This window comes from Melanerpes formicivorus, unplaced genomic scaffold (assembly GCF_026170545.1).
Source record: "Melanerpes formicivorus ecotype bairdi unplaced genomic scaffold, bMelFor1.0.p_v2 SCAF_412, whole genome shotgun sequence".
Classification (NCBI taxonomy): domain Eukaryota; kingdom Metazoa; phylum Chordata; class Aves; order Piciformes; family Picidae; genus Melanerpes; species Melanerpes formicivorus.
This window is the reverse complement of record NW_027142764.1, coordinates 92501-100000: the sequence shown is the minus strand read 5'-3', so window position 1 is coordinate 100000 and position 7500 is coordinate 92501.

The window sequence follows — 7500 nt, the reverse complement described above, 5'->3', positions numbered from 1 at the left end:
AGGGAGAGCACGTCTACCTCCCGCCTGAGGGAGAGCACGGGGGGGGGGGGACAAAGACAGGCGGCAGCAGCTTCGGTGAACGTCACCCGGGAGGCGACCGGGGCTGTCCCGGGGCAGTCCCGGGAAGCCGGCGTCCGACACAGGGAACCGTCAGCTGCCGGACCGGGGCGAATCCCCGCGGCCACGGCAGGGGTGGGGGCTCGAAGACAGCCGGCAGCCGCTTCGGTGAACGTCACCCGGGAGGAGACTGGGGCCCTCCCGGGACCGTCCCGGGAAGACGACGTTCGGCACGAGATCCCGGCCGCGGCCGGACCGGCTCGAAGCCTCGCGGTCCCGGCAGCAGCCGGAGCCGCTCGCCGCCTCGGGCTCCCGGCCCCCTACAGATCCGGCGACTCGTTCGCGGGCGGCGGGGGGAGGCAGTGGAGGGGGTGCGGGGAGAAGCGGCAGCGGAGGCGGAGGGGGGGGGGGCTCGAAGACAGCCGGCAGCCGCTTCGGTGAACGTCACCCAGGAGGCGATCGGGGCCGTCCCGGGGCCGTCCCGGGATGCCGGCTTCCGGCACGGGGGTCCCGGCCGCGGCCGGACCGGCTCGTATCCCCGCGGCTCCGGCAGGGGGGGGGGGGGCTCGAAGACAGCCGGCAGTCGCCTCGGTGAACGTCACCCGGCCGGCGACCGCGGCCGTTCCGGGGCCGTCCCGGGAAGCCTGCGACAGGCACGGGGGTCCCAGCCGCGGCCGGACCGACTCGAAGCCCCGCGGCCCCGGCACGGGGGAGGCCCAAAGACTGGCGGCAGCCGCTTCGCTGAACGTCACCCGGCCGGCGACCGGGGCCGTCCCGGGGCCGTCCCGGGATGCCGGCATCCGGCACGGGGTCCCGGCCGCGGCCGGAGCGGCTCGAATCCCCGCGTTCCCGGCAGCAGCCGGAGCCGCTCGCCGTTCGGGCTCCCGGCACCCTACGGATCCGCCGACTCGTTCGCCGGCGGCGGGGGGGAGGCAGTGGAGGGGGTGCGGGGAGAAGCGGCAGCGGAGGCGGAGGCGGGGGGGGGGCTCGAAGACAGCCGGCAGTCGCTTCGGTGAACGTCACCCGGGAGGCGACCGGGACCGGCCCGGGAAGCCATCGTCCGGCCCGGGATCCCGGCCGCGGCCGGACCGGCTCGAATCCCCGCGGCCCCGGCACGGGGGAGGCCCAAAGACTGGCGGCAGCCGCTTCGCTGAACGTCACCCGGCCGGCGACCGGGGCCGTCCCGGGGCCGTCCCGGGATGCCGGCATCCGGCACGGGGTCCCGGCCGCGGCCGGAGCGGCTCGAATCCCCGCGGTCCCGGCAGCAGCCGGAGCCGCTCGCCGTTCGGGCTCCCGGCACCCTACGGATCCGCCGACTCGTTCGCCGGCGGCGGGGGGAGGCAGTGGAGGGGGTGCGGGGAGAAGCGGCAGCGGAGGCGGAGGCGGGGGGGGGGCTCGAAGACAGCCGTCAGCCGCTTCGGAGAACGTCACCCGGCCGGCGACCGCGGCCGTTCCGGGGCCGTCCCGGGAAGCCTGCGACAGGCACGGGGTCCCGGCCTCGGCCGGACCCGCACTGGGTGCCGCCGCCTCGGGCTCTCGGGACGGTATGGATCCGCCGACTCGTTCGCCGGCGGCGGGGGGAGGCAGTGGAGGGGGTGCGGGGAGAAGCGGCAGCGGAGGGCGGAGGGGGGGGGGCTCGAAGACAGCCGGCAGCCGCTTCGGTGAACGTCACCCGGCCGGCGACCGGGGCCGTCCCGGGGCTGTCCGGGGATGCCGGCTTCCGGCACGGGGTCCCGGCCGCGGCCGGACCGGCTCGAATCCCCGCGGTCCCGGCAGCAGCCGGAGCCGCTCGCCGTTCGGGCTCCCGGCACCCTACGGATCCGCCGACTCGTTCGCCGGCGGCGGGGGGGAGGCAGTGGAGGGGGTGCGGGCAGAAGCGGCAGCGGAGGCGGAGGGGGGGGGGCTCGAAGACAGCCGGCAGCCGCTTCGGTGAACGTCACCCGGCCGGCGACCGGGGCCGTCCCGGGGCCGTCCGGGGATGCCGGCTTCCGGCACGGGGTCCCGGCCGCGGCCGGAGCGGCTCGAATCCCCGCGGTCCCGGCAGCAGCCGGAGCCGCTCGCCGTTCGGGCTCCCGGCACCCTACAGATCCGGCGACTCGTTCGCCGGCGGCGGGGGGAGGCAGTGGAGGGGGTGCGGGGAGAAGCGGCAGCGGAGGCGGAGGGGGGGGGGGGGCTCGAAGACAGCCGGCAGCCGCTTCGGTGAACGTCACCCGGGAGGCGACCGGGGACCGGCCCGGGAAGCCATCGTCCGGCCCGGGATCCCGGCCGCGGCCGGACCGGCTCGAATCCCCGCGGCCCCGGCACGGGGGAGGCCCAAAGACTGGCGGCAGCCGCTTCGCTGAACGTCACCCGGCCGGCGACCGGGGCCGTCCCGGGGCCGTCCCGGGATGCCGGCTTCCGGCACGGGGTCCCGGCCGCGGCCGGAGCGGCTCGAATCCCCGCGGTCCCGGCAGCAGCCGGAGCCGCTCGCCGTTCGGGCTCCCGGCACCCTACGGATCCGGCGACTCGTTCGCCGGCGGCGGGGGGAGGCAGTGGAGGCGGTGCGGGGAGAAGCGGCAGCGGAGGCGGAGGGGGGGCGGGGGGGGACGATAGTGGCGGGGGGCGGGGGGGTGCTCGAAGGCAGCCGGCAGCCGGTTCGGTGAACATTCGCCGGGGCGGGGGGGCGACCTGTCCGTGCCCGGGGCAGCCCCGGGAAGCCGGCAGCCAGCACGGGGTCCCGGCAGCACCTGTTCCCTGCCCTGGGACTTGCCGTGCCCGGCGGCCGGTTGCCGGGTGGGGGGAGCGATGAGAGGCGGGGCGCAGCGGCCGGGGCAGCGCCGGGCCGCAGCGGGGGGCTGGGCGGGTGGGGTAGGCGTCGAGCGGCAAGCCCTCGGCTGCAGCGAATGTTCGGCGGTGCGGGGCGGGGGGGGACGGGACGACACGTTGGGGGCGCCGAGTCCGAGCCACCCCCGGCCCCAGGGGCGGCCGGAGGGGGAGGCCGGTGCCTGGCCCTGGGAGCTGCTGGGCGCCGGATGGCCGAGGGTGCGTCAGAAGCTGCCCGAGCGGTCGAGCAGGTCCTCCAGAAAGGCCTAGGGTGGCTTCGAGGGCCCCGGGAGCAGTCGAGGGAGGCCTCCAGGCAGGTCTGGAGTGGATGGGAGGCCTTCCAAAGCAGACAAGGGAGGCTGCCAGCGGGGCCTAGGCTGGCACTGCAGCCTGTAAATGGTTGGGGGGGGGGCCTCTGGTGCGGCCTGGAGTCTCTGGGTGGCGTCCAGAGAGGTGCAAAAGATCCTCTGGTGCGGCCTGTGGTGGCGGAGAAGCCTGCAGAGCGTGCGGGAGAGGCTTCTGCTGCGGCCTGGGGTGGCTGAGAAGCCTGCAGAGCGTGCGGGAGAGGCTTCTGCTGCGGCCTGGGGTGGCTGAGAAGCCTGCAGAGCGTGCGGGGAGAGGCTTCTGGTGCGGCCTGGGGTGGCTGAGAAGCCTGCAGAGCGTGCGGGAGAGGCTTCTGCTGCGGCCTGGGGTGGCTGCTGAGAAGCCTGCAGAGCGTGCGGGAGAGGCTTCTGCTGCGGCCTGGGGTGGCTGAGAAGCCTGCAGAGCGTGCGGGAGAGGCTTCTGCTGCGGCCTGGGGTGGCTGAGAAGCCTGCAGAGCGTGCGGGAGAGGCTTCTGCTGCGGCCTGGGGTGGCTGAGAAGCCTGCAGGGCGTGCGGGAGAGGCTTCTGCTGCGGCCTGGGGTGGGTGGGTGGGAAGCCTGCAGAGCGTGCGGGGGGGAGGCTTCTGGTGCGGCCTGGGGGTGGGCTGAGAAGCCTGCAGAGCGTGCGGGGGAGGCTTCTGGTGCGGCCTGGGGTGGCTGAGAAGCCTGCAGAGCGTGCGGGAGAGGCTTCTGGTGCGGCCTGGGGTGGCTGAGAAGCCTGCAGAGCGTGCGGGAGAGGCTTCTGCTGCGGCCTGGGGTGGCTGAGAAGCCTGCAGAGCGTGCGGGAGAGGCTTCTGCTGCGGCCTGGGGTGGCTGAGAAGCCTGCAGAGCGTGCGGGGAGAGGCTTCTGGTGCGGCCTGGGGTGGCTGAGAAGCCTGCAGAGCGTGCGGGAGAGGGCTTCTGCTGCGGCCTCGGTGGCTGAGAAGCCTGCAGAGCGTGCGGGAGAGGCTTCTGCTGCGGCCTGGGGTGGCTGAGAAGCCTGCAGAGCGTGCGGGAGAGGCTTCTGCTGCGGCCTGGGGTGGCTGAGAAGCCTGCAGGGCGTGCGGGAGAGGCTTCTGCTGCGGCCTGGGGTGGGTGGGGAAGCCTGCAGAGCGTGCGGGGGAGGCTTCTGGTGCGGCCTGGGGTGGCTGAGAAGCCTGCAGAGCGTGCGGGGGGAGGCTTCTGGTGCGGCCTGGGGTGGCTGAGAAGCCTGCAGAGCGTGCGGGAGAGGCTTCTGGTGCGGCCTGGGGTGGGCTGAGAAGCCTGCAGAGCGTGCGGGGGAGGCTTCTGGTGCGGCCTGGGGTGGCTGAGAAGCCTGAAGAGCGTGCGGGGAGAGGCTTCTGGTGCGGCCTGGGGTGGCTGAGAAGCCTGCAGAGCGTGCGGGGGGAGGCTTTCTGGTGCGGCCTGGGGTGGTCTGAGAAGCCTGCAGAGCGTGCGGGGAGAGGCTTCTGGTGCGGCCTGGGGTGGGCTGAGAAGCCTGCAGAGCGTGCGGGAGAGGCTTCTGCTGCCGGCCTGGGGGTGGCTGAGAAGCCTGCAGAGCGTGCGGGAGAGGCTTCTGCTGCGGCCTGGGGTGGGGTCGGAAGCCTGCAGAGCGTGCGGGGAGAGGCTTCTGCTGCGGCCTGGCGGTGGGTCGGAAGCCTGCAGAGCTTGCGGGGGGAGGCTTCTGGTGCGGCCTGGGGTGGGTCGGAAGCCTGCAGAGCATGCGGGGGAGGCTTCTGCTGCGGCCTGGGGTGGCTGAGAAGCCTGCAGAGCGTGCGGGGGGAGGCTTCTGGTGCGGCCTGGGGTGGCTGAGAAGCCTGCAGAGCGTGCGGGAGAGGCTTCTGGTGCGGCCTGGGGTGGCTGAGAAGCCTGCAGAGCGTGCGGGAGAGGCTTCTGCTGCGGCCTGGGGTGGCTGAGAAGCCTGCAGAGCGTGCGGGGAGAGGCTTCTGCTGCGGCCTGGGGTGGGGTCGGAAGCCTGCAGAGCTTGCGGGGGAGGCTTCTGGTGCGGGCCTGGGGTGGGTCGGAAGCCTGCAGAGCATGCGGGGGAGGGCTTCTGCTGCGGCCTGGGGTCTCTGGGTGGCCTCTAGAGAGGTGCAAAAGACCCTCTGGGTTGGGCTGGGGTGGCTCTTGGACCCCTGCCACACAGTGGAGAGAGGCCTCCGGCCCGCCACCTGTGTCCCTGTGTGCCTGAGTGCCTGTGTCCCTGTGTCCCTGTGTCCCTGTTGTCCCTGAGTGCCTGAGTGCCTGTGTCCCTGTGTCCCTGTGTCCCTGAGTGCCTGAGTGCCTGAGTGCCTGTGTCCCTGTGTCCCTTGTGTCCCTGTGTCCTGTGTGCCTGAGTGCCTGTGTCCCTGTGTCCCTGTCTGTGTACCTGTGTGCGAGTGTCCGGCACGCCACCCAGCGGCGGCGGGCAAGCAGGTAGGCGGGTGGGCGGGCCGGCGAGGGCCAGTGTGAGTTTGGGGTGGTGGGAGGGGAGGCGGCAGCTGGAAGCGTCAGAGGAGGGGGCGTGGCTCCGGCTGGCCCCGGGAGCAGGTTCCCGGGACCGGGGACCGGCTGGACCCGGCGGGTGGTTGATCCCGGGGCGGGGGGCAGAGGCGGCGGGAGAAGCGGCAGCTGCGTGTGCGGCGGGGGGGGTGAGGGCGAACCGCTGGCGGGAAGCGGATGCTTCAGAGCAGGTTACGGGGGCGGGGGACGGACGGACACCACCTGTCCCCCGCCCCGGGACGGGCTGGACCCCGGGCGCCCTGGACCCGGCGCCGTGTACCCCCGCCGCCGCCCCCGCCGCCGCCCCCCTCCGCCACCCCGGGACCCCCGACGTTTTTTGGCCGCCCGCGCCTTTTTTTGCTCCCCGCCTGCCCGCGCTGCCCCGGGCCCTCCCCCGGGGCGGGGCGGGAGGGAGGGACGGACGGACGGGGTAGCCGGGGATCTCCGAGCGCGCGCCACCAGACCGAGGCGGGTCCCCGGCGGCGGGCGGCGGCAGGCGGCGGCGGCGGCGGCAGCAAGCGACGGCGGGGGGGGCAGGCTAGGGAGAGAGGGAGGAGCGGCATGCGGTAGGGCTGGGGGGTTTGTTTCGGGGGGGAGGGGTGGGGGGGGGGGTGGCAGCGGTCAGCGAGAGCGGGGAGAGGGGGAGCGGCATGCGGTAGGGCTGGGGTGTTTTTGGGGGTGGGGGGCGTTGGGGGGATTAGCGGGCGGGCGGGCAGCCGAGCCAAGCGGCAAGCCGGGGGGCGGGCGGAGGGGCGGGCTTTAGGGCCGGAGGAGCGGAGCGCAACCTCCCCCGTGCAGGCTCCAGCGTGGAGAGCAGCAAGTTTTTGGGGACGGGGGACGACGGACGGGAGGGGCAGCGGCGAGAGGCTAGCTGCGGCAAGGGGCACCGGCACGGCCGCCCTAACAGCGCCGCCTCGGTCGCAGGGGTTAGAGAGCAGCCGGGCAGCCCGGGAGGGAAGCGGCAGCCCGCGAAGGGGGGAAGGGGGGGGCTCCGCGCAAACCGCTAACGGGAGCCGGGGGGTGTGGGGAGCTGGGTGAGGTGGCAGCAGCGGCAAGAGGCAACGTCGGGAGGGGGGGGCTCCGCGCAAACCGGTAACGGGGGGCCGGGGGTGGTGTGGGGGGGGCGGTGGCGGCCGCGGCAAGAGGCAACGGCAGGCGGGGGGGCTCCGCGCAAACCGGCAGCGGGGGGGGGGGGCGGGGGGTAGCGGCAAGAGGCAACGGCGGGAAGGGGGGGCTCCGCGCAAACCGCTAACGGGAGCCGGGGGGTGTGGGGAGCTGGGGTGGTGGCAGCAGCGGCAAGAGGCAACGTCGGGAGGGGGGGCTCCGCGCAAACCGGTAACGGGGGGCCGGGGGGTGTGGGGGGGGGCGGGTGGCGGCCGCGGCAAGAGGCAACGGCAGGCGGGGGGGGCTCCGCGCAAACCGGCAGCGGGGGGGGGGGGGGGGCGGGGGTAGCGGCAAGAGGCAACGGCGGGAAGGGGGGGCTCCGCGCAAACCGCTAACGGGAGCCGGGGGGGTGTGGGGAGCTGGGGGGTGGCAGCAGCGGCAAGAGGCAACGTCGGGAGGGGGGGCTCCGCGCAAACCGGTAACGGGGGGCCCGGGGGTGTGGAGGGGGGCGGTGGCGGCCGCGGCGAGAGGCAACGGCAGGCGGGGGCGCTCCGCGCAAACCGGCAGCGGGGGGGGGGCGGGGGGTAACGGCAAGAGGCAACGGCGGGAAGGGGGGCCTCCGCGCAAACCGGGCAGCGGGGGGGGGGGCGGGGGTAGCGGGCAAGAGGCAACGGCGGGAAGGGGGGGCTCCGCGCAAACCGGCAGCGGGGGGGGGGCGGGGGTAGCGGCAAGAGGCA